Source organism: Vombatus ursinus, unplaced genomic scaffold, assembly GCF_900497805.2.
Source record: "Vombatus ursinus unplaced genomic scaffold, bare-nosed wombat genome assembly UNPS02014818.1, whole genome shotgun sequence".
Lineage (NCBI taxonomy): Eukaryota > Metazoa > Chordata > Mammalia > Diprotodontia > Vombatidae > Vombatus > Vombatus ursinus.
The window spans coordinates 2,953,964-2,979,914 of record NW_020954596.1 but is presented as its reverse complement, the minus strand read 5'-3'; the positions used below and the strand labels follow the sequence as shown (position 1 = coordinate 2,979,914).

General features: G+C 36.9%; 1 protein-coding gene across 3 annotated transcripts in view; it reads left to right on the top strand.

Annotated features, from left to right (window-relative positions):
• Positions 1 to 1,385: 1,385 nt before the first annotated feature.
• The window catches only part of PTPRA (protein tyrosine phosphatase, receptor type A), a 130,012-nt gene continuing 105,446 nt past the window's right edge, over positions 1,386 to 25,951 (top strand). The window contains exons 1-2 of one of the 3 annotated variants that reach the window (XM_027835989.1): positions 1,386 to 1,425; positions 14,133 to 14,277. The gene's annotated coding sequence lies outside the window, so the exon portion shown is untranslated. Of the gene's footprint in view, positions 1,426 to 14,132; positions 14,278 to 25,951 lie in introns of those variants that run through there. The other 2 variants (XM_027835991.1, XM_027835992.1) reach the window with 2 other exon arrangements.

Below are 25,951 nucleotides of genomic sequence, written 5' to 3'. Positions count from 1 at the left end.
TCCAGGCAGGAAATGACTTAGAGCTGGTCAGTAGCAGAGCAGGGGCTAGAATCCCATTCTTCTGAATCCTTTCTATTGTGCCACTTTGGTTTTATTCCAAGGCCATAGAATGCATTTCTAGATCCATTATAAATTGTTTTTAGTTGGGATTATCAATTACCTCTCTTGCCCTCTACCAATAATCTAGAACTGAGTGTGGGTACATATGTTAATCATTTAGGGAATGCTGAGTAATAGCTGTGTAAGGATTGGGATGGAGTTTATTAGGCCATTTGGGAACACTTCATAGAGGCAGGGAGTAGGCTTTTGAATTCAATAAACTTTTATTAAGTGCCTAATATATGCAGGGTACTGTGTTACATGGCACGGAATATAAGAAAGGTAACATAGTCTCTACACGACTATCACGACATTTATATTCTATTAGGGGAAAAATGCAAAAAAATAAAGCCCCCCCCCCCCCCTGCAAACCATAGACCTAATTAGAATACAAAACACCACAGAAGTCTTATACTAAAATGATGTCATTCTGGACACAGATTGACTTACCTGGCATAGCTTAAACTGGGCCTTGCTTACTTCTTACCTCAACCTAAATGATTATATGAAATAAATGAAATAGAGAGAGTGGGAGAGCAAACAGTATACTAACTTCTCCTGGTCCAGTGTATTGTGGGTCCTAAAAGAGAAAGCAATCAGCATTAGAAAGGATGGTGGGTGAACATGATGTTTTCAGGCAAAAGGTTTTTGTTAATACCTGAAAGAGATCTAGGACAAAAGGGAGTTTGTTAAGAGGAAGGTGGTTAGGTGCAGAGTTGCTTTCAGAGGGTAGAGCAATGTAGGGAGAGGGATCAGGAAGAACTGAAGGGAATTCAGTGAGAGTGAAAGGAGAGGTATCCTGGGAAAAGAATTTTTACTTAAGCAGACTGCAATGATGAATCATAGGGATAAAGGACAGGAGGTAGAAATTTGATAGCCTGGGTAGCTATCATTTGTGGGGAAGTTTGTAGACTAAATTTGTCTCATGATTCAAATTAGAAATCTGGTGTAAATATGCTTCCATTCATGCTGTCTATAAGGTAGAACCCCTTGAATGAATTGAAAGCAAGGGACAAAAAGGTCAGTGCTAAATATTAGACAAGTCTTGTGGTGAAGAAGGCAGGGTTAGCCACTCCACTTATTTGTTATTCTCTACTACCTTCTTTATGAATAGACTGGGGTTGGGCTGAGATGATAAAGGCGAATAGTCATTGTCTTAGCGAGTATCTCCTAGCATTTATATGCTGTTTTAGGTTTGCAGAGAACTTTATATGTGTTATCTCATTTGATCCTCACAACAATCCTGTGAGGTAAGAGCTATCGTTATTTCCATTTTACAGATAAAGAAACTGAGGCTGAGAGAAGTTGCCCAGAGTCACACATCTAGTAAGTATCTGAAGCCAAATTTGAACCCAGGTCTTCCTGATTCCAAATCCAGTACATTATCTAATATGCTACCTAGCAGCTACCTGTAATGAAGTTAGTCACTACTTATGGGACATCTACTGTATGCTAGTGTCGTGGGGATGGTAGAAGGGAGTTAAACTGAGAAGGGATATAGAGAAGACTAAGGCACAGGTATTGCCTTCTTGAGAGTTAATAAAGTAATTGGGGTTGCAAGTTAGTAATGTTTACTGTGTGTGCCAGCCACAGGTTATTGCAATAGTTGAGGTGAGGAGTGATATGGACCTGAACTAGGGTAGTAGATGTATAAGTGAAAAGAAAGGGGATAGATATATATGTGTATATTTATGTGTATGTAAAAATGGACACGTGCACACATGCATGTATATATGGTAGTCTTTAAAATTATTTTTATTACTGATTTAATTGTCACATTCCAATATTAAAAGACCAAAGATTGTATATGAAAATTTATGATCTTCTGTTATGAAACTTTTGTTTTTAAAAAGCACATATTAATTTTAACATAATAACGAAGTTGCCTTGCTTGTTTGTGTCCCTCTTCTGAACTTTTTTCTTTCCATGTATTTTTCATTTTACTGATGCTCTTTTCTTTTTTTTCTTTTGCATATTTGTCTTTTCTCACTAAATCATTATTCCCTCCCCCATAAAGTCTTGTCTTTTAACAACATGTTGGCCACATTTGAAAAATTTTTGCCTCATTCTGCACCTCTAGTTTATCACTTCCTTGCCAAGAAGCAGAACGTATGTTCCATTTTCAGTTTTATTAAAATCATTATTTATCACTGCATTGATCAGAATTCTGATGTCCACCTATAAAATGTTTTCCTGGTTCAGCTTATTTCACTCTGCATCAGTTCATACAAGCTTTTCTATTATTAACAAAAATCAATATCTGGAGATAGAAAAAGTTCCATTCAAAACAACTATAAAATATGTAAAATTGTGGGATTCAGCTGACCAAGGACTTAAATGAATACAACTACAAAACACTTTATAGAAATAAATAAGACGTAAGTAATTTTAAAGGTAAGAACTATGCATGGTTGGACTATATTAATATAAGAAAAATGATGATACCTAAATTAATTTATAGATTTCATGCCATAACAATTGAACTACCTAGGGGTTACTACATCTAACAAGACAAAATAATAAAAAGGTTTATCTAGGGGAACAAAAAGGTCCAGAATCTCAAAGGAAATAATTTTTTTAAAGTAGGAATAAAGGGACAGATATAGCATTACCAGATCTCAGACTATACTATAAAGCAATAATTACCAAAGCTATTTACACTGGTTAAAAAATAGAAAAGTTGATTAATGGAACAACAGTTAGGTAGAAGACTCAGAAACAAGGTACAGTGAATTCAAGGACCTTACTAGAGTAAGGATTCCCTTTTTGACAGTAATTGCTGGGCATATTGAAAAGCAGCCTGACAAAAATTAGATCTATACCAGCATAATACACTATATACCACAGTAAACTCAAAAGAGATACATAATCTAAATACAAAATGTCATATTGTAAAAAAAAAAAAATTAGAGGACAATGGAAGAACATACTTTTTGCAACTATGGCTAGGAGAAGAGTTATTTTTTTAAGTTAATTTATTTTTAGTTTTCAACATTCACTTCCATAAGATTTTGAGTTCCAAATTTTCTCTCCATTCCTCCCCTCCTCCCACCCACAGATAGCGTGCAATCTAATACAGGTTTTACATACACATTCATATTGAACCTATTTTCACATTAGTCATGTTGTAAAGAAGAATTAGAACCAATAGGAGAAACCACAAGAAAGAAGAAACAAACAAAAAAAAAAGAAAAGAAAAAGAGAGATCAAATAATGTGTTTCGATCTGCATTCAGACTCCATAGTTCCTTTTCTGAATGTGGACAGCATTTTCCATCATGAATCCTTTGAAATTGTCTTGGATCCTTGCATTGCTGAGAAGAGATGACTCTGTCAAAGTTAGTCATCGTACATTGTGGCTGTTACTGTGGTTCCGCTCACTTCACTCATCATCAGTTCATTTAAGTCTTTCCAGGTTTTTCTGAAGTCTGCCTGTCTCATTATTTCTTATAGCACAATAGTATTCCATTACATTCATATACCACAACTTGTTCAGCCATTCCCCAACTGATGGGCATCCCCTCAATTTCCAATTCTTTTTTTTTTTGGTTAGGCAATGGAGTTAAGTGACTTGCCCAGGGTCACACAGCTAGTAAGTGTTATGTGTCTGAGGCCAGATTTGAACTCAGGTCCTCCAGAATCCAGGGCTGGTGCTCTATCCACTGCACCACCTAGCTGCCCCAATTTCCAATTCTTTGCCACCACAAAAAAGAGCTGCTATAAATATTTGTACACGTGGGTCCTTTTCCCATTTGTATGATCTCTTTGGAATACAGACCTAGAAGTCAAAGGGTATGTACATTTTTGTAGCCCTTTGTCATAGTTCCAAATTGCTCTCCAGAATGGTTGGATCAGTGCACAACTCCACCAACAATGTATTAATATTCCAATTTTCCCACATCTTTTCTAGCATTTATCATTTTCCTGTTTTGTCATGTTGGCCAATCTGATAGGTGTGATGTAGTACCTCAGAATTGTTTTGACTTGCATTTCAAATATTCTCTATCTCTTGTTTGGTCATAAATTCTTCTCTTCTCCATAAATCTGACAGGTAAACTATTCCTTGCTCTCCCAGTTTGCTTATAGTGTCAGCCTTTATATCTAAATCATTTACTTATTTTGCTTTTATTTTGGTATGTGGTGTAAGATGTTGGTCTGTGCCTAGTTTCTGCCATACTCTTTTCCAGTTTTCCCAGCAGTTTTTGTCAAATAGTGAGTTCTTATGCCAGAAGCTAGAGTCTTTGGGTTTATCAAACAGGAGATTACTATAGTCATTGACTATATTGTGTCTTGGGTGCCTAACCTATTCCATTGATCAACCACTCTATTTCTTAGCCATTACCAAATAGTTTTGATGATTGCTGCTTTATTATACAATTTAATATCTGGTATGGCTAGGCTACCTTCCCTTGGCATTTCTTTTCATTAATTTAGGGGAAGAATTCTTAACTAAACAAGGACTTGAGGTGATCATAAGGGCAAAATGGACAATATTGTTTAGATTAAATCGAAAAACTTCTGCACAATCAATGGAGGAAGAATTAGACCAGCAGTTAATTGGGGAAAAGCAGCAAGTATCTCTGATAAAGGTCTGATATATGGGGATTTGATATATTCAAGATATATGAGGAATTGATTATAAATATGCAACAGTAGGAGCAGTAAGTATGTTTTCAAAGAATATGAACAGACAGTTAAAAAGAAGTAAAAGCTATTGAGAACTCTTGTGAAAATATGCTCCAACTCAAGTAATAAGGAAAATGCAAATCAGAATAACTCGGAGATTTTTACCTTATGCCATTCATATTGGCAAGATGACAAAGGATGAAAATGGCAACTATTGGAGGGGCTATGGGAAGACAGCATACTAATACACTATTGGTAGAACTGAATTGGTCTAACCATTCTAGAAAACAATTTGGAATTATACTTAAAGTCACTAAACTGTACAATACTACTTCTAGGAATATGCCCCAAAGCATTCAGAGTTAGAGGGAAAGGACCCATATATACAAGAGCATTTATAATAATATAAATTTTAGATTATAATGATATAAATATTAATTTAATAATATATAATACAATATATAATAATGTATAATTATAATAATATAATTTTGTGGTAGCAAAGAACTGGGAATGGGGGGTGGGGTACCCGTCAGTTGGGAGATGAATGAACAAGTTGTAGTATCTGACTAGAATGGAATATTATTGTCATGTAAAAAATTATAAATATGAAGAATTAACAGATGATTTGTATGAACTGTTGGCAGAGCGAAATGAACAAAATCATGAGATATAGAGTGGAGGAGGAATTGAGAAAGACTTGTAACCAATTATATATGAAAAATGTGGGAGAGGAAAGAAATGTGAGTAACTCCAAAGTAGCAAATCTAAGTGATTGGAAGTGATGGTGATGCTCTTAACAGTTACAGATTTTAAAAAGAAGGAAGGGTTTTGGAAGGAAGATATTGAGTTCAGTTTTCAATGTATGAGTTTCAGATATAAGGCAGCTGGTAATGCAATATTTGAATTCAGGAGGGAGACTAGGGCTGGATAAATAGATTTGGGAGTCATCTTCATAGAGGTGATAGTTAAACCCTTGGGAGCTAATGACTTTGCAGAGAGAGAGAATGTAGAGAGAGAGGAGGGCTGAGTATGTTCAGTATATTAAATAAAGATGGTGGAAAAAAAAAAGACAGGGGAGGGAGCAAAAGTTGATGGTCTTGCAGAGGAGACTGAGAGGGAGCAGCCAGACAGTAAGGAGAACCAGGAGAGAGCAGTGTCTTGAAAAGAAAGTGTCAAATTCTGCAGAGGTCAAGAAGGATAGAGACTGAGAAAAGACTATTGAATTTGGGAATTAATACATCATCAGTAACCTTGGAGAGAGTGGTTTGAGTTAAGTGAGGTCAAAAGCCAGATTGTAAATATTTGAGAAGTGAGTATGAGGTAAGAAGGTGGAGGCAAATAGGTAGACAGTCTTTTCTAGAACTTTGACTATAAAAAGGAGAAAAATAAGTTGGTAGCTTGAGGGGATGGTAGGATCAAGTGAAGAGTTTAAGGATGAGGGAGAGTAGGCATGAGTGTAAGCAAATGAATAAAAGATAACAGACAATAAACAAAAAATAATTGATCTGGAAATATGATACCTTTTATTTTCTTCTTTTTTAACTTTTAAATTTTGTTCTAATATATCTTACTATCTCATGGAATCATTGATTCTTGTTTGGCCTATTTAAATTTTCAGAGAGTCTGTTACTTTGGTAAAGGTGACTACTTTTTATTCTTAAGTTATTTGTTCTCCTTCCAATTCTTTCTTCCACAGATTTATTTCATTTTTTCCCCTCTTGCTTCATTTCTTCTAGGTATTCATGTAGTTCTTGAAAATCCATCTTTTCCTTTGATTCTTTGCTTGGAGTTGCTAAACTCTCTTTCTAGGTTGAATTTTGGGGTATCTTTGGATCTATTAAAATTCTTTATGGTAGCCTAAATCTAGTGTTTACTCACTCTCGTAGCCTTAGTTTCTGATTTGGGGCTTCATATCCAGAGTCAGGCTCTTCCTCCTGCTATACTTTTGAGTGAAATGGGTTGGCCTTGTTTGTTTTTGAACTGGGTTCCTACACTGACTTCCACCTCCTGTGGTTAGGCCCCCCTGAAACTTTGAGGTTCAGAGTGCTAGACTACAGAGGCCTCTATGGAGTCTCATTTCACAATGCTAGGTGCCTCAGGATCCCTGAAGTTGGAGTGTCCCAATATGAGCTCAACCATACTCTGACTGGTTACCGTATCCTTTAAAAGGTTATGTTATGGGTTTCTGGGTCAGCTAGGTGACTCAGAGAACCTGAGTTCAAATGTAGCCTCAGATACTCACTAGCTATGTGACCCTGGGCATATCATTTAACCCTGTTTGCCTCAGTTCCTCAGCTATAAAATGAACTGGTGAAAGAAATGGCAAACCACTCCAGTATCTTCGCCAAGAAAACCCCAAATAGAATCACAAAGAGTTGGACACAATGGAAACAACTCAACAACAATGGGTTTCTGACTACTCTAGGGCTTTCTCAGAGTAGTCCTTGGCTTTAGTTGCTCCCAAATACAGTGACTTGCAGGCTACATTGTCTCTTGACTATCTCTGGTCCTACTGGGAGGTTACCATCTTATTTGCCTAAGCTGGTCCTGGTTCTTCTGGTTATCCCTCTTTCCTTTCCCTGTGGGCTTCTGGCTATATTTTATTCAGTTCTAGGGTGGATGAACTCACTATATTTTTCATTGGATTTTTTAAAAAAGTTTTTTATTGTTGTCTTTTGTTGTTTTCACCAAATTTTCCCCCTGTATCCCTCCCCTGCCCAGAGAGTTATCCTAAATAACAAATAATAACAAAAAAAATTTTAAAAGGAAAAAAAAATCAGCAAATATCAACATATCAAAAACATCTAAAATATGTACAATATTCATTGGATTTCTTGATTGTTATTTGGTCTGGCATGAGTTTTAGGTTTTTGCTAGTATAGGTACATGGGAGCTGGGCTGTCTGCTACTGTTTGGGCAGTTGTCTTGGCTGCAAGTTTAGGAATAGGGTTTCATTAGGCAAAGAGGCTGCCAAGGACAGTTCAAAGAGCACTGGTCTTGGAAACAGATTTGGCTTTGAATCCCAGCTTCAGTGCCATGTTACCAGGGTCAAGTCACTTACTGAGTCTCAGTTTCTTTCTTAGTATAATAGGGATAACAAACAATACTTTTGATACCTACTCCTTGAGTTTTTGTTGAGGCCAGTATTTGCAAACCTTTGTTACAGAAATGGGGACTGTTGTTCATTAGTTATTATTATGAACAGACAGATGTGGGAAGAGTCAGTTATAGTTTCTGACATGCCATTTCCATAACTGGTTCAAGAGAAGAAAAGTGGACAGAGGGGCTGACCTTGGAGTCAGGAAAATCTGGTTTCCAGTCTTCTGACACACACTGGCTGTGTGACCTTAGGAAAACCATTCAACCTTTTAGCATCATGGACAGCTCTCTAAGGCAGTAAATTGAACAAAAGTTTCTACTCAGTATTGGTGAAGGGAGTTTTCATGATGAAACTTGTCCACACTGATAAAATCACAGATCCTGGTCAAAAAAACCAAGTCATAATGTGACCTGTGAAATAATTCAAATAGTACACTTAGCCTTCTGGGTGACTAAATTAAATTCCATTCCTTCAAATGTGGTTTAGTGTTTCTGATTACCACAGGACATACTGACTTTTTTTAATGGGGAAAGAAGTCCTCTCCCCCCCCATCCTCCTAGTGAAATCAGGAAGGAGCAGAGATAAGGAATGTGTTAAACTAAGTTAAAACAATCATTTTTCCCTTTTAGGAAGTGTGAACTTTTCCCTGATGGAATTAAAGAGGCAACTTGTTATTGTTTGGGAGAAAGACAAGAATCAACTTTGTGGAGGGTGATCCCTGTACTTCTTGCAGAGAGTAGTGGATTCTCCCCCCTCCCAAAAAAAAAAAAAAAGCCATTTCTTTCACTGGAGTTATTCTTCAATAGGAGATGCCACATTTAGCAGGAAGCAGTCAAGGAGGAAGAGTGAGAGAGGCAGTGGCAAGGATTGCAACCCCTGGCAACAGAGATGACAGTTAGCCATGGAAGAGGAGGAGGATTAGCTCTGGTAGTTGAGAATTGAGCTTCTGAGAAGAACAGACTCAAGGGAGCCCAGCTGATCAACATGGCCATCTGAGGGCACCTGGGAGGGGTAACAGAGTGAAAACACCTGGAGAAGAAAAGGCTATTGAGGCCCTATATTCCTGAAAGTGTTAGTTGCTCTTGTCCCATATGTTCTTTATGGTATGCCTCACTTCCAGCATATGCTTGTTCTGTCCTACTCTTCTCATTGACACCATGCGTATTTATGGGAAAATACACCCCTCAGGTTTTGCAGCTATTGTTTTTACTACGCCATTTTTGTAAATGCTTTTGTTTTGGGTTATGTCTGGTGCTAACAAGTAAGGTCACTGGTGGATGTTTATAAGCCATAGTTGTAGGACTGTGAACCCACTGACTTTCTAGAAACCAAGAGTAGTAGCTTCCTTCTGGGGCACAATACTTCAGTGTGAGTATGAGCTGGGGGAGTAGCCCCTCATGAAATGTGTCATGGTAATGAATAAAAGAAACTAAACTAATAAATGAAGCTGCACCTTACTAGGTCTTAGTTTCTCATCTGTAAAATTAGGAAAGTAGGTAAGCTGATTTCTAGAATTTTGTTAGGTTTTAGATCCCATGATTCTATGTGAGGGGTTGTTCCACCTAAGGAACAACTTGGTGGTTCCATTTAAATCTAGTTTCATTCAATTGGTATTTACTGAAGGTCAGGGCATTCTAGGAATTGGGGTGGGGGAGTTGTATCTTTTCCCTTCAGGAGTTAAAAATCTGTATTTTGGGTTCATTATCTTGGTCCACTGTTTTCCTCAGAAAAGTCACCTTTTTGTAAACTGTGTGTAGAACTTGCCTTGCTAGATTCATTATTCAATCATACATCTAAATTTTAAATCCAATTTAGTTTAACCTTACACAATTTTAATTTTCCTTTTGCCCTTAAGAGATACTTTTGGAATTACATTGTATTGCACATTCACAATTCCTCTTGAATTGTTACTGAAGCAGCAAGAGGAAGATTAAACCTTCCTGAAAATGCATCTTTTTTAAAGAGGGGATTTTGATGTTCTAACTGCAGTCCAAATAGTTCCCATTTGTAACTGACCACTGTTAAACACCCAGAAACATATTTCAAATTAACAGTAGTATGTCTGACCACAAATTAGAATGTGTCATGAAATGGGATTAAAAGTAATCTTCAATCAATGCTTATAATGTAACATTTAATTACAACTGCTTTTTAATTCCTGCAGGTTTCTTTAAAAGTTGAATCAGAGATTACTTTTTGGTAAAGTAATAGCTAGACTTCTTGGGACTGGCTTGATATGAAAGCTGTATATACATGTGATGCTTTGATTGGAGGGCTAAGGACTCTTTGTAGTTCAAGTAAAACAGAAAACAAAACAAGAATATGTCCATCAAAACACAACCAGTGAAAATAAAAGGCCTTGGCATGTTTCCTCTCATAAATAGTTATTTAGTGCTGTTGATTTGATGTCTTTGACCAATATACACTTATTATTTTAAAGAAATCAATGGGTGTTTTTTCACAAGTAAAGTCTAATAAGTGAACTGTGTTCACATGTAGTTTACTAAAACACTTTAACTATCTAAGCAGAACTGGTTTGGGAAGAAACTCCTTGACTGAAACCAGAAAGACCGGAGTGACTGTAAGTTACTTCTAAGTTATAAGAGAAAATGTATTCGACTTCATAATTTTATCCATAGACTACAGTTTTTGTTAGGTTGTGTATACTCAATATTAAAAGTCATAACTTGACTGAGAAATTCTAATTGTATGTTTGTTTTAAATACTTGCAGAGTTAATTAATACAGTTGCCAATTTAGAATAGTATGCACAGTCCACAGAACATAGAAGTGATGAGATAAAGCCCGAAAATAATTTGTTTATTATGGTTTACAAAACCCCGTTCAAAATGATCCCAAGGAAGCCATGTTGACTCGCCCAGCAAACATTCCTCTGCTTACAGCTCTGTAGTGCTTTGGCTTTCTCAGTAAGAAGTAATAGGGTGTTTTGAGTGCTTGGCTTTGTTTCCAAGCTCCATGTATACACATTTTCTTCCCAATTCAATTGTAAAGTCCTTTAAGAAGATAGGAAATTGCAAGTTTGCTTCAAATTCCCAGTTCAGTGCTCAGATACAGAGTATGATGATAAAGGAATAAATGAAAGACAGAGCCAACTGATATGGAAAGTGATAAAATGATGTTCCAGAAAACAGAACCTGTCAAAAAAGAAAAGAAAGCTTCATTGTGCTCAGAAACAAGACCAGTGCCAGATGAGTATTGCAGAAAAGATGCTTTCAGGTAGTGTAAGGAAACAGGATCTTGGCAATCTGTCGAAGAGTTCTTATAGAGGGGGCGTAACTGACAAAGTATGGGAGGGTTGTTTATTAGAACTGGGATCTAGACTACAGATTGTTAGAGCTGGGAGCAACAATCTAGTCCAATCTCATTTACTGTTGAGATACCGAGGCTCAGAGAGTTAACGTGACATCCAAAGTCATATGGCTGAACGGTAGCAGAGCTAGGATTCAGAACTAGGCTCCCTGACTCCTAGTCCAGTGCTCTTATTATATTCTGAAATGATTTGATGATTTAGATGTAGTACTGCCTCTTTAAAACAGACCCCATTTCATGCAGTGGGATTCTAAGTAGGATGCTTTTTAGAAGAAGAATTTGATACTTAGACCTAGGCTTTTAGATTCAGGAAGTGAATTGACTGGCCCAGGACTTGTCTGTCTATATTTTGCTTTGTTATAGAGGCAGTTCTATGGGGAGAAGGTAATTGGGAATTGATAGTAATGAAAAAACACAAAACTTCAATAACACATTTTTTTAAAGGAAAGAAAAGTGATGTGAAATGCAGACCTAATTATGTCTGAGCACTATTCATTGCCCATTGTGATTACATGATCATTATTGTACATGCAGATTATTGCACATCCAAGCAGACACATGACTTTGGGAAACCAGTATTATTACTTGGGAAAGAATAATGTTTTTTTTAATCCAGTACTTACAGTCACAAACTGTTTCAAATGAGAAAGGAAAATGCTCTTTGGTTCTAATGTATATGAATATTTGTCATTTATGATTTTTTTGAAATATAGTGTTTGGGCCTTTTTTTTATCATGGTTTTTTCATGGAGTCTACTGATTCTTTTTTTTTTTTTTAATTTTTAAATTTTTTTTAGTGAGGCAGTTGGGGTTAAGTGACTTGCCCAGGGTCACACAGCTAGTAATGTCAAGTGTCTGAGGCCGGATTTGAAATCAGGTCCTCCTGACTCCAAGGCTGGAGCTCTATCCACTGTGCCACCTAGCTGCCCCAAATCTACTGATTCTTAAATTATCTCTCCTTGCCCAGCTTTGCAGGTCAGTTTTTTATATCAGATACCTTATATTTCCTTCTATTTTTTAAATCTTTTGCATTCTAATATTAATTTGTTGCCTCATGTGTACTATTATTGTTGCCTGATTGATTTCTTTATTTCTTTTCTTTTTTGTTTTGTTTTGCTTTTTGGTAAGGCAATCAGGGTTAAGTGACTTGCCCAGGGTCACACAGCTATTAAGGGCCTGATTGATTTCTGATTGTTCTATTCTAGCATTCAGGGATGCCATTTCTTCAGTAATATTTACTTTCTTTTCTAACCTATTTATTCCCTTTGTAATTTTTAAAATCTCGCTTTAGTTTTGTATATTCATATAGTCTTTGTGGAAAAATCTGATTTTTTTTTCCCTTTGAGTCTCTGCTTACAGTTGAGTTAAATTTGTAATAATTTTTTATATTGGAGGACATTTTCTTTGACTTATTCATCTCACCAGTTTTAGTTTTTGAATTGGTTCTTTTTGCTAGGACCAGGCTCCCCCTCCTGCTGCTTTTTTTGGGGGTGGTCAACTCCAATTGGTTTGCCTTAGGCCCCCTAGGTTCTTGCCTTGACCTCTACCACCTAGGAATTGTTTTCCCTCCCCCCATCTTTGAGTTTCAGAGTACTGGTTCTTCAGGGCTTTCCCTGATATTTTAGGACAGTGTTAGGGTCCTCAGAGACCCTGAGCCTAGGCTGTCTTGTGGTATACAATGGTTCACACTGCTCTGGTTGCTGCTGTCCTTGGGTTTCCAAGGTTACTACCCTTTGGCTTTCTGACACACTGCTCTTCTTGCCTCTGCAAGAGGCCTGTCTGTGAGTGTGCTAGCATCTTTCCTTTTCTATTGTTCCTGTGCTTCTTCCTGACTTTTTGTGCAGTTCTGGAGTAGATGATGTCACTCACTGTAGTTTCTCATTGGATTTCTTGATCATTATTCAGTTTGGTATGAACTTCTGAGTTTTCCCTAGAGTAGATGTGGGGGAATCTAGGCAGCCTCCCTCCCTTTCAGGTAACCATCATGGTAGGAAGATCATTCTTTTATTCTTAGAGTCTATTTGGCCAATCTGTTCTTTGTTTTTCTGTGGTTTTAATTATTGCGGACTTTATTTTGGGATTTTTTAAATCCATACTATTTCTTAGGGTACTAGGAACTTTGGTTCAGTCTCTTAGGTAGGGATGGTTGGTGAGGGTCCCTGCCCCTTTTATCAGTCCTAGATCTGGAGGGAATTTAGGCCCTGCCACAGGACTGGATTAGGATGTTGAACTACAGTCAGGATTTACCCCTTCTAGTCTTCGAGAGGGTGCTGAGGTGGGTATTACGCTCTCCACTCCCTGAGCCTTCTTTTACTCTTGACTGGGGCTTAGATTATTGTGGTCTCTGAGATCCTGCCACCATTTAGGACTAGAATAATAAACAAGGGGCAGACTGTGGCCTAACCTGGAAATAGGGTCCAAGAAAGAGACCTTCAGTTCTGATATGGCAGCAGAGAAGAGGGTCAGCACCAGCATTGACTCAGACTCAGAGCTATGAAACCTTCCTTTGTTGGTGTGTCCTTTTTCTTTTCCTTTGGTGAAGATAAATTCATTAAAGTTTCTGTTTGCTCATCTTATTCACCTCCTGCTTATTGATCATATGCTTCATTTGGTGATGTTTTCCATTGAGATACTATTCCCAAGGAGGTTTTAGAGGAAGCTGGTCTTGTTTGGATCTTTAAAGTTGTTGCTTTGCTTTTTTTGGATAGGGGGAAGGAGAGGAGAGGAGAGAGAGAGAGAGAGAGAGAGAGACTTATTTCTGCCACTTGTATAACTGTGTGTATGTATATAGAAGAGGGAGAGAGGCATATTGATGGACACTCTTAAAACTAAACCTATCTCCCAGAGTTTGAGTAAAGTGCTTTGTAATCCACAATACTGTAGAAATGTAAACTTTTGTTATTATCTCAGTTTCCTTTAGTCTATAAAGTGTTCATAAATAGTTTTTCATTTTTTGTTTGGATTCTTCCTTTCACAGAATCTCAGAATTTGAAGATACATCAGAGGATATCTAGGCCAACTCCTGCCTGAACAAGAATCCACCCTACTGTAGACTTGAAAAATAATTATCCAGATTTTGCTTGAAGAGAAGTCCATCAAGAGGGAAACTACTACCTTCTCAGGTAGCCCCTTCTACTTTGGGGTAGCTCAGTTATTAGGAAGCTTTTCATTATGGGAATACTAAATATACCTCTCTGTAACTTCTACATGTTGCTCTTAGTTCTTCCCTCAAGAGCCAAGTAGAACAAGTCTGATCTCTCTTCCACATGAAGCCCCTCATATACTTGAAGACAATTATCATGTCTCCCCTAAATATTCTCTTTTCTAGTCTAAACATGCATTCTCAGCCCTTTTCTAGATGTTGTCATCAGTGTTCTTAAAATGTGGCAACTAGAACTAAAATAAACATAATACTCCAAATGCAGTCCAAGCAGAACAGAGTACAGTGGGACTATCACTTTCCTAGTCCTATACCATATCATTTTAAATTTGTACAGTGTTTTACAGGTTACTTCATGTATAAGACAAGTATTAGCGTGCCTATTTTTTAAAAAATAAATCTTTATAGATGTCTTCTGTTTTTTTACATCATCATAGTTTTCCCTGGTATCCTTCTCCTTCCCAGAGAGTCATCTCATATAACAAATACTATTTTTTAAAGGCAAGAAAAAAATCATCACAACTGATCAGTACATTGAAAAAGTCTAATAACATGTGCAATATGTAACACGATCTTTCACTTCCACAAACAGGTGGGTTGGGGATGTCCTTTCATATCTCTTCATTTGAGTAATGCTTGATCTTTATAATTTTGTTAATTTACTTTTGATTTTTTGTGTGTAGTTGTTTTTTTCTATTTATATTGTTCTAACTATTGTGTTTCTTTCTTTCTTGGCTGTGTTTACTTTACTTTGCATCAATTCATATAGATCTTTTCAGGCTTTTCTACCTTCATCACACCCATCATTACAGCATAGTAACATTCCATTACATTCATGTACCATAGTATACCTCTTTTTAAAGGTAGATGGAAGAGGCCCGGCTTCACTACTAACTTGCTGTGCCTCTCTTTCGACTTCATCATCTTGATCTATAAAAATGAGGTAATTGGACTAGATAATTTGAGGCTACTTCCAACTCTGACAATCTGTGGTTGATTTTGCCAAACTGGATCCCTAAAGAATTTAGTCTAAAGTATACCTTCTTTTAAGAAGCTTTCCTTTATCACCCATGAAGTACTTATCATTACATTCTAAATAAATACTTTGTTGTTGTTGTTCAGTCATTTCAGTTGTGCCTTTGTGACCCCATTTGAGGTTTTCTTGGCAAAGATACTGGAGTGAGGGGCAGCTAGGTGGCACAGTAGATAGAGCACTGGCCCTGGAGTCAGGAGGACCGGAGTTCAAATTTGGCCTCAGACACTTGACACTTACTAGCTGTGTGATCCTGGGCAAGTTACTTAAACCCATTGCCTAACTGCCCCCCCCCCCAAAAAAAGATACTAGAGTGGTTTGCCATTTCTTTCTCATTTTACAGATGAGGAAACTGAGCAAAGAGGGTTAAGTGACTTGTGCTGGGTCACACAGAGGCAAGCTTTGAACTCAGGTCTTTCTGACTCCAGACCTGGAGCTCTATCCACTGTGATACCTAGCTGCTCCAAATAAATACTTACCAACTATTATAAAAATTCTTATTACTCTTAAGTGACTTCATGGTAGTTCATCTATATTGTGTAACCAGTTATCTCAGGATGGTATTTTTTAAAATGTTATGTGTCTGTCTGATGGACCAACCAACCAAGGCTTAGATTCTAATTCTAGCATGCCAAAAGTGATTTACACAAGTGACATAAAAGGCTACGCTTTCATTGAGGAATACAGAGATAAGGTCAGGTGGTAAATAGCAAACCCATATTACATTTCCACTGACCCTGAAATTGTAGCCAAATTTAACATAACTAGCTATAAGCCTCAAATTTCTTAACTTTTGAGGTATGCTGTAGGAAACATTGATAAAAATTTTGCATGGCAGTATGAAAGAAGGAAAAAAACTTTTAATAAGCATCTCCTGTCTGTCCAGGGACTGTGCTAGGTACTTTACAAATTTTATCTTATTTGATCTTTGCAACAACTCTGTGAGGTAGATACTATTATTATCTCCTTTTTACAGTTGCAGAACGTTGTCCCATTACTGAACCAGCCTAAAGCTCCCCATAATGAGAGGTTTTCATACCTAAAAGTTGGGCTGGGTAGAAAATATTAGCAGTGACCTTATGATTTGTCTTTTATGTATGGCTTTTCAGGTAGATATGTGACTTAGAGGAATTTGTGACATGAAATATATGACTTATTTCTAGGAGGTAACTGTAAGAACTGAGGATAAATGGCATATGCCTGCCACACTAGAGATTGTAGACTATGGCCTTTTGAGCTACTTCATAGACTTATCAAATCTTCTGCATGGTACCTACTATTACTGAGTTGTTGCTGTGACTTTCCTACTTGAGATTCACTTCAATTTTGTATGAATTTCATTTTCCTTTGTCAAATATGCTTTGGAATTTGATGTAATTTGTATTAGGAGAAGAAATAACTTAGCGAATTTCAGTGGTTGGTTTCTGGCCATGACTCCTTAAGAAAGTGGCTTTGTTTTTCTTCTTTCTGCATGTGTCTGTTTTCTCTATGAATGAAAAAGCCTTCAGTTATGTGCAAATAATAAAGCATTGTCTTTCATGTTTGAAGATGAAGCTGCTATTGGTTTTGTGAACCATGAATGATGGATGGTAGAAATGAAAAAACCTTTATTGCCTTTCACTGACTGCTCTCCTAGTACATCTGTTGCCAAGGAGGAAAAATACTACAACTATTAGAATACCATATGTTAAACTAACAATATGATTGTTAGGTGTTTATCTTTGGGGCCAAATCAAAATTTTGTGTTATCATTGTTTATTTTTTAAATAGTTTCTTTCTAATCCTTTGTTTTTTGTCTCCATCATAAAATGTGAACTTTTAGAAAGTAGGAGGAAGCATGACATTGATTTTTCTTTCCTTCCATACACTTTTTACAAAGTCAAGTGTGTTTCAGGTACACACGTAGTGGGCCTTTGGGGATAGATATTAAGATTAATAATATAAAAAATAATTTTCAATGCTGTAACACACTTATTCTATAAAATTATATTTTATAGTTATCTAAGGTTATGTTTTACTCCCCTACTGGACTGTATGTTTGATTAAGGTAGGGATAGTACCTTATCTAGACTTAATATATTTCTCACTGTCTAACATAGTACTATATATACCATAGGCATTTTATAAATGTTTCTTGAATGAATGAGTAGGTGAATGGGAATTATTTACATACAGGTAATATAAGTCAGAAGAGGATCTGATATCATGAAGGGACAAAAGTTAAAGAAAGAAGGTTGAAGGCAAAAAACTTGGTGGACAGAACCACTTAGAGGGCAGGAGTAGGGAGGGATCTGAGCACTTAGTAGGGATGATGTCAGACACTTAGGAGAATGAAAAAAGACCAGTGCCGCAGAAATCAAGGAAGGAGAGATTATCCAGAAGATTGTGGATGTAATGCTGAAGAGAGGTCAAGTAGGCTGAAGGCTTAGAAAATGGCATTGAATTTGGTGAATAAGACTTTCCAACCCTTCTACTTCAGGCATTTAGGCAATTGAACTACAATTTCCACAAATCCAATGATCATTTCTTTACAGATGAGTCAGAAATCTGTATTCCCAATGCTAATTTTTTTCCTTCTTGTGTCATGTATCTACCTGTCTGCTGCATACCTCCATCTAGGTGGCCTGTCAACATATCAGGATCAATATGGCCAGAAGAGAACTCATCATCTTCCTACATTCTCTAAGCATGGGTCTTCCCAAGAACTCTGGCCTGGAACCTTTTCTTTTTTCTTCATATTGCCTTCCTTGGTGATTTCATCTGCCCTGCTTTTTGTTTTAAACTTCAACTAGGGTGAAGTGTGTAGGTGCACTGTCTGAGAAATCTCTATCTGAATATCCTTGCCAGCACCCAAAATTCCTCATGTCTAAAACAACTTATCTCCTCTAAATCTGTTCCTTCTCCAAACTTCCCAGATTCTGTTGAGGTTCCCACATCTTCTGTTTTTGCCCAGTTTGTAATTTCTGAGTCATGTTTGACTCTCCTCTTCCCCTCATTTCCAAAATCCATTCAGTTGTCAAGTCTTCTTGATTCTACTCCCACATCTCTTGCATCCATTGTCTTTGCTCAACTTACACATCCTTATCACTACTCACCTGGGCTATTACAGTAGCTTCCTAATTGATCTGCCTGCCTCCAGACTCTTCCCTCTCAATACATCCTTCATGCAACTGCCAAAGTAATCTTCGTAATGCGTACGTATAACCATGTCACTTTCTGCTCAAGAACCTTCAATGGCTTCCTTTTGCTTCTAGAATAAAATGTAAACTCCACATCCTACCCTGTATTTACATTTCCAGCCTTTCATATTACTTCCCTTCACATTCTTCACATTTCAGCCAAACTATACTGCTTACTAGCTGTGACTTAAACCCTATGAAGGGGCAACTAGATAGTGCAGTTGATAAAGCGCTGGGCCTGGAGTCAAAGACCTGAGTTCAAATTTGACCCCAGATACTTCCTAGATTAGTGATCCTGGGCAAGTTATTTAATCACTGTCTGCCTCAGTTTCTTCAACTATAAAAGGGAGATAATAGCACTTATCTCTCAGGGTTGTTGTGAGGATCAAAGGAGATAATATTTGTGAAATGCTTAGTACAACACATAGTAGGTACTTAATAAGTGCTTTTCCTATACTTCATCTCTTACCTCTGTATGTTTTGTACCTGCCATTCCTAGTTCAATTCAGTTCAGTGAACCCTTAGTAAGTACCTATTGTATGCCAGGTATTGAGCTAGATGCTAGAGATACAAAAATGTCTCAATTGACATTAATTGGGAACCTGAGGTTTCACTGCCTTCATTTCTGCCAATAGTCACCACTGTTGGGCTCTCTGCTTTAAAAAAAAAACAAAACCAGATACTACCGCTGTCTACATCCTGTTTGTTCATGGTAAATGCATGAAGGCTACAGATTGAATCCATGTATACGGGGGCCAATATGTATCTCTCATCACAGTACACTCTGAAGGATGATGCAAAGGACCCTCCCTGACTCAACACATTCCATTTCCTTCCCCACCTCTTTTAGCTACAGTTTCCAGTTGTTCTGGAATCTGTGAGGCTGCTTTTTTTACTTGGTCAGAAACATCTGAGGTAGGGATAGGTGTAGGTGTGAAAATTAGAAGTCATACTTCCCATGTCTTCTAAAAGTTGTATAATATCTTTAGGATGACTTAGGTGGAGCCAGGGATTCTCTTAGAACTGAAGAATCCAATTGGGGTGAAGTGTGTAGGTGAATAGTATTTGTGTGCCAGGAAGCCTCTTTTGTCCCATGGCCTGTGCTAGAGAATCTGTCTGTGGTAACCTTTTGGAGAGGGCTTGCCATCTAGAGCAATACACCCACTTTTATCATTTGTCCATTCAGCTAATAAGACTTTGGACTTAGCCAAGGAGTTGGTACCCTCTTTCTACCATATAGGCCTCTAGCTGAAGTTTAGAAGTCAACCCCCCACCGTGATCCCATTCTAGGTTCTGGTTATACCTTGCCAAAGTTAGATCTTCTCCCACCCTTGTAACTTCCAGTGACCTTTCCTTCCTTCCTTTTCTTCTCAGGACCTTCCTTTCCCCCACACTTACATGGTGACATGTTGATATCTGCCTAAGGCGAGTGTGATCTGCCTGACTGGATGAGTAGTGATAACTGCTCTCCAATTACTAATTAAGTTAAAATATTAAATAACTCATCTTGTATTATCAAGTATTTGCTGAATACCTACAGGATTCAGACGTAGCATACAAATTGGATCTGATTCTTGCCTTAATGGGACCCATAGTCTTAAAGGTACTGTCTCTAGTGGTGTAGCTTCCCTCCTTTCCACATCTTCAGAGAATTTTTGCTTAAAATTAAACATTCTACCTCTGATTGATGCGAAATAAGGTAATACTATGCCAAAGAATAATCATAATGTGTATCATAATGTCAGCTGGAAGTTTCAGATGGATTTCCCCAAGGATCTGTTCCTTGGCTCTTTGCTATTTTAAATTTTTTATCAATGATTTGAATAAAGGCATAGGTGACATGCTTTTAGGTTTATAGATAACATGAAACTGGGAAGGATAGCTTACTTTTTGTATGACAGGGTCAATATCTGAAAAGATCTTAGCAGGGTAGAATAGTAGTCTAGGTCTAATAAAAATGAACTTAATTCAGTTAAATATTTTTATTAATAACCTACCTTAGGTGCCCAGCTCTGCCAGATATTGAAAATACAAAGGCAAAAACAAAACTGTGTATACCTGCATTCTACTAGACAGATAAATATAGTAGAAAAAGAATTCAGAAGAGGAAGAACACTAAGAGCTGAGAGATCAGAAGAGGTTTCATGGGAAATGTAACATCTGAACCAAGCCTCAAAGGAAAACAGCAATTCTGAGATGAGCAGGGTATGCGTTCCAGGCAAGGGAGGTGGCACATGAGAATGTCTGGAGGCAAGGGATGTAGTGTTGAGTTCAAGGAACAGCTAGTAGTCCAGTCTGCTGCAATGTAGAACTTGTGAAGTAGAATAGTAAGATATTGATGGGAAAAGTAGGTGGGAACCAAACTGTAGAGTCTAAAGGCACTGGAGAAACACTGAAGATTTTTTAGTGTGGCCAGACTTGTGATTTGAGAAGATTCTTTTAGTAGCTATGTAGAGGATAGAAGAGATTGGACAGGGGAAAGACTGGAAGCAGAGACACCAACTGGTCTATTGCTATAGTCCAAGTGAGTGGTAATGAGAACCTGAACTAGGCTGGTAGTGCTAGTAGTAATATGAATAGTGCAGAAGGATGAATGTAAGAGATGTTGTGGAGGTATCATTGACAACAGTTTGATTATGCGCGATGATGGAGAGGGAAGAGTCATAGATGACTCCAGGGTTATCAGCCTAGATGACTGCAAACATAGTTCTGTCTTCAGTAGAAATGGGAGGATTTGTCAGGAGAGGGTAGAGATAATGAGTTTTGTTTTAGACATGTTGAATTTTAGGTTCTGGGTGAGATATCCAGGCAGAGATTTCTAGAAAATTTGAGAAAGATCAGGACTGGAAATAAAGATTGGGAGTTGTCCATTTAATTATGTTTACTAAGCCCTTGGGAGCAAATGAGATCACCAAACTAGAAAAAGTATAGCAAGAAAAAGAGAAAAAGGCCCAGAAAAAGTTTTGGGGAACACTCATGTTCAGAGGATGAGAGATTAATAATGAGCCATCAAAGGAGACTGAGGAGTGGTCAGAATGAAAGGAGAGCCAAGAGAACATTGTCATGGATGCCAAAGTAAGGAGAACGTCTGTAAGGAGGGAAGTGATGATCATTAGTATCAAAAGCTAATGAAAGGTCAACTAGATAGACTTAGAAAAGGCCATTGGATTTGACACTGAAGAGATCTTTGATGACCTTGAAAAGACCAGTTCCTAATAAGTGGAAATGTAATAGAGATATAATAAAGCTTTATACTTCGGTTTGAAAAATCAGTTTTACTGATATAGGATGGGGGAAGGCATGGTTAGAAAACAGTTCATGCAAAAAACTGTAATGAATTGTAAGCTTGGTGTGAAGATACACCAGTATGATTTGGCAACAAAGAGAGTAAATGGAATTTTAAGCTGTGTTAAGAGAGGTATAGTGTCCAGAACTAGGAAGGTGATAGCCTTGTTGTACCTGGACTAATCATGCCATGTCTGGAGCATTCAAGTGTGGACTCCACATTTTAGGAAGGACATGCTAGTTAATTGATTTATATTCATTATCTTACGTAGGGTAATGATAATGCATTATATTCATGTATACCAGTTTATTAACCCATTCACCGATTGCTAAACACACAGATTGTTTCTAGATTTTTGTTTTTTTATAAATAATACTGTTATGGATATTTTTGTATGTCTGTGTGTATTGCCTTCTTGCTTATCATTAATTTCTTTGGCTTAAACCTAGTAGTGGGATCTCTGGATCAAAGGATATAAGTAATTTAGTAACTTTTCTTACATAATTGTAATTTGTTTTCCAGAAAAATTGGACCAATTCACAATTCCTCCAGCAGTGAGTTATCTTATTTATCTTAACGTAGCCTCTTTGAAACTGGATTTTCCCATCTATGACAATTTGATAGATGTGAAGTAATGCCTGAGAGTTGTTTTAATTTCCATTTTCCTCTGATTTTTGGTGATTTTGAACACATTTTTCAGACAGTTCTTTCTCTTCATTTGAAAACTGTTCACATCCTTTGACCTCTTTACTGAAGAATAACTCTTAATCTTACATATTTGTATCAAGTTATTACAGATTTTTGATGTCAGTTTTTTTATCAGATATAGTTAATACAAATATTTTTTCTGCAATCTGTATCTGTTATGATTTTAACTGAATTGACTTTCTTTGCATAGAAGCTTTAAAATTTTATATAATTGAAATAGTTTATTTGTATCTTTTAATAATCCTATGCACACTTTGTCTGTGTGGTTATGAATTCTTCTCCCATTTACAGTAGAGAAAGATATAGCCACATTCCCTCCTGCCTCCACCTTCCCTAATTTTGTATGTAAAAATTCTTACATATAAATAATTTATCCATTTGGAATTTATTGTGCTATGTGGTTTTCAATACTCATCTAAGCCCATTTTCTTCTCTTTTAAAACCTTAATTTAAAAAAATTTAATTATAGCTTCCATTTTTGTATTACCTTAATTTCTGAATATATCCCTTACCCTACCCTACCCAGCAAGTTATGCTTTCTATTTAAATGAACTTCCTGAAACACAAATCTGAACATGTCACACCCTCCACACTCCCATTTCGTAGGCTCCAGTGGCTCCCTCTTACCTTCAGGATCAAATATAAAATCCTCTGTTTGGCATTCAAAGCCCATCACCACCACCTTGTTCCCTTCCTCCTTTTGCAATCTTCTTGCACTTTACTCCCATCTATGTAACCTATGACATAGTGACACTGACCTTCTTGAAATCCCTGAAATACAATATTCTATTTCCCAACTCTACCTTTTCATTGGCTGTCCCCTATGGCTGGAATGCCATCCCTCCTTACTTCTGAGTCTTGGCTTCCCTGGCTTTTTTCAAGACTTAGCTCACATCCCACTTTCAGGAGGCCTTTGCCATTCCCTTCCAAGGCTAGTGCCTCCCCTCTGGGATCTCCTTCCATTTACACTCTATGTCTTGTACATACATATTTGTTCATGTGTTGTCTACCCCCATTAGATTGTGAGCTCCTTGAGGGCAGGACTTTATTTTTGTCTTTCATTGTATGCCTGGCACATAGTATGTACTTAATTGCTTGTTGACTGACTGATAAAAATATTAGGTGTTTAATACATTTTGCTGTTATTTTAAATAGAATTTCTCTTCCTATTGATTTTTGCTAGTCACAGGAAGATATGTTGGAGATTTTTGTGGGTTTGTTTTGTATCCTTTCGTGTTCCTAAAACTATTAATTGTCCAATTAAGCCTTCACATGGTGTACAAATACATATAACATAATTTTTGCCTTCTCACTTCTTGTGCATATATCTCTTATTTCTCAGAATCCCATAATCTCAGAGTTGGAAGGGACTTAAGAAACTATCCACTGAAACCCACAACCAAATAAGAATCCCCTCTTCAACTTACGTGTTAGTCTTTTCTTGAAGACCTCCAGTGAGGGGGGAATCTATTACCTTCTGATGAAATGAAATTTGGATAGCTCCAACTATTAAGAAGTTTTTCTTACGTCAAGACTAAATTTGCCTTTTTGCAATTTCTACCCATTGTTCCCAATTCTTCTTGCTGGTTCTTCTTTTAGGTACTTGAAGGCATCCTTCATATCCTATCTAAATCTCTTCTTCAGGTTGAAAAAAATAACAATCCAAATTTCTACAGTTGTTCCTCTTAATGATTCCATGTGATTTCAAGGCTTTTAATATCCTGGTTTTCTTTTTCCCCCCCTTTTTTTGTATCTGAAACAATATTTTTCCCAATTACATATAAAAACAATTTTAAACATCCTTTTAAAAAAAATTGTGTTCCAAATTCTCTCCCTCTTTTCCTTCCCTTCCCTCTCTTTCCCTGAGATGGCAAGCAATTTGATATAGGTTATACATGAATAAATATCCTGGTTTTCTTGCTCTAAATGCTCTCTGGCTTATTAGCATCTTTTTTTAAAATGGGGCATCCAGAATTGAACACTGTCTAACCAGAGAGCTATTACCTTCCTAGTCTTGAACACCATTCCTCTTAATGCACCCTAACTTTACATTAACTTTCTTGGATTCTCTACCATAGCATTTATTAACATTGAACCCACAGTCTAGATCTTTTACAGGCAAACTATTGCTTCGCCATAGTTCCCCTATCTTAAACTTGTAAAATTGATTTTGACAACCCAAGTATAAGACTTTATATTTATCCTTATTCAGTTTTGTCTTATTAGATTCAATATGATATTCTAGCCTATCAAGGTCTTTTTGAGTCCTGATTTTCATATAATATGTTAGCTATCCTTTCCAGATTCACATCATCTACAAATACATAATGAGCATGCTGTCCATGCTTTTATCCAGGTTTGGTAAAAACGGCAAACAAAAATGGCTAAGCACAGATGTCACCAGACACCCTCCAAGTTGACATTGAATTAGTAATGACTATTCTTTGAGTCTTGTCATTCATTTAGTTCTAAGTTCGCCTGACTGTGCTTTCATTTAATGTACATCTTTTCCACAAAAATAATGGGAGAGAATTTGTTAAGTTAAATACATATGTATGTATGTGTGTGTATCTATATAGATTTTTTCTTTTTCTTTCTGTATAACGTGAGCATGTATATGTATATATGTATATATTCTTACATACACACAGATACATACATATCTTTATCTAGATAAAAGCATTCTTTAATTTACCAATTTAGTAGGCCTATCAAAAAAAGGAAAATAAGATAATTTTGACATGATGCCATCCTGACTTAATAATTTCTGATTCTTTTCCTAGGTGTTTATTAACTATTTCTTAATATTAGATTTGCCAATAATCAGTTATCTTTATTGACCCAATAGTCACATCTTCCAGCTGTTTCAATACCTAGGATGTAGTTGTATGGACTTGGTAAATTTACTCAGCAAGGGCATTTAAATATTTGTTGTCTTTCCAGGCCTGATATAGATCGATTTGATGCTTAAGATTTAGATTAGAGTGTAATGAGACACTCATAAACTATCTAACAGTTAACAAAAGGAGGCTTACCTAACCATAGCATGGAAAGGATATATTCAGCAATGATACAGAATTTATTCAGTTGAGCACAGCTTTTCTACCTCAGAAATAGCCATGGTTCCGTGGGGGTCATAACCTTAGGTACAGTCTGAAGGAGGAGCTGCTGACTCCTCATGTGCTGGCATTTTTACTCAGGTCGCCAGAAATTTACATCAGTGGTCTGAGCCTTAAGCTCTTGGACAAGTTAAGGGTACCTTTTAAGGGAAAGTTAGTGAAGTAAGACCTAGGAAAAGCTAGCTTAGTCTATGTGACAGAGATCTCATTGCTTCTTCTACAGTTTTTTACTACCTTTCTACTTACTTTGAGTGTCAATTCCATATTGATTGTAAGAGAAGAGTGGCTCTTTCTTTTTCTGTCTTTGATTA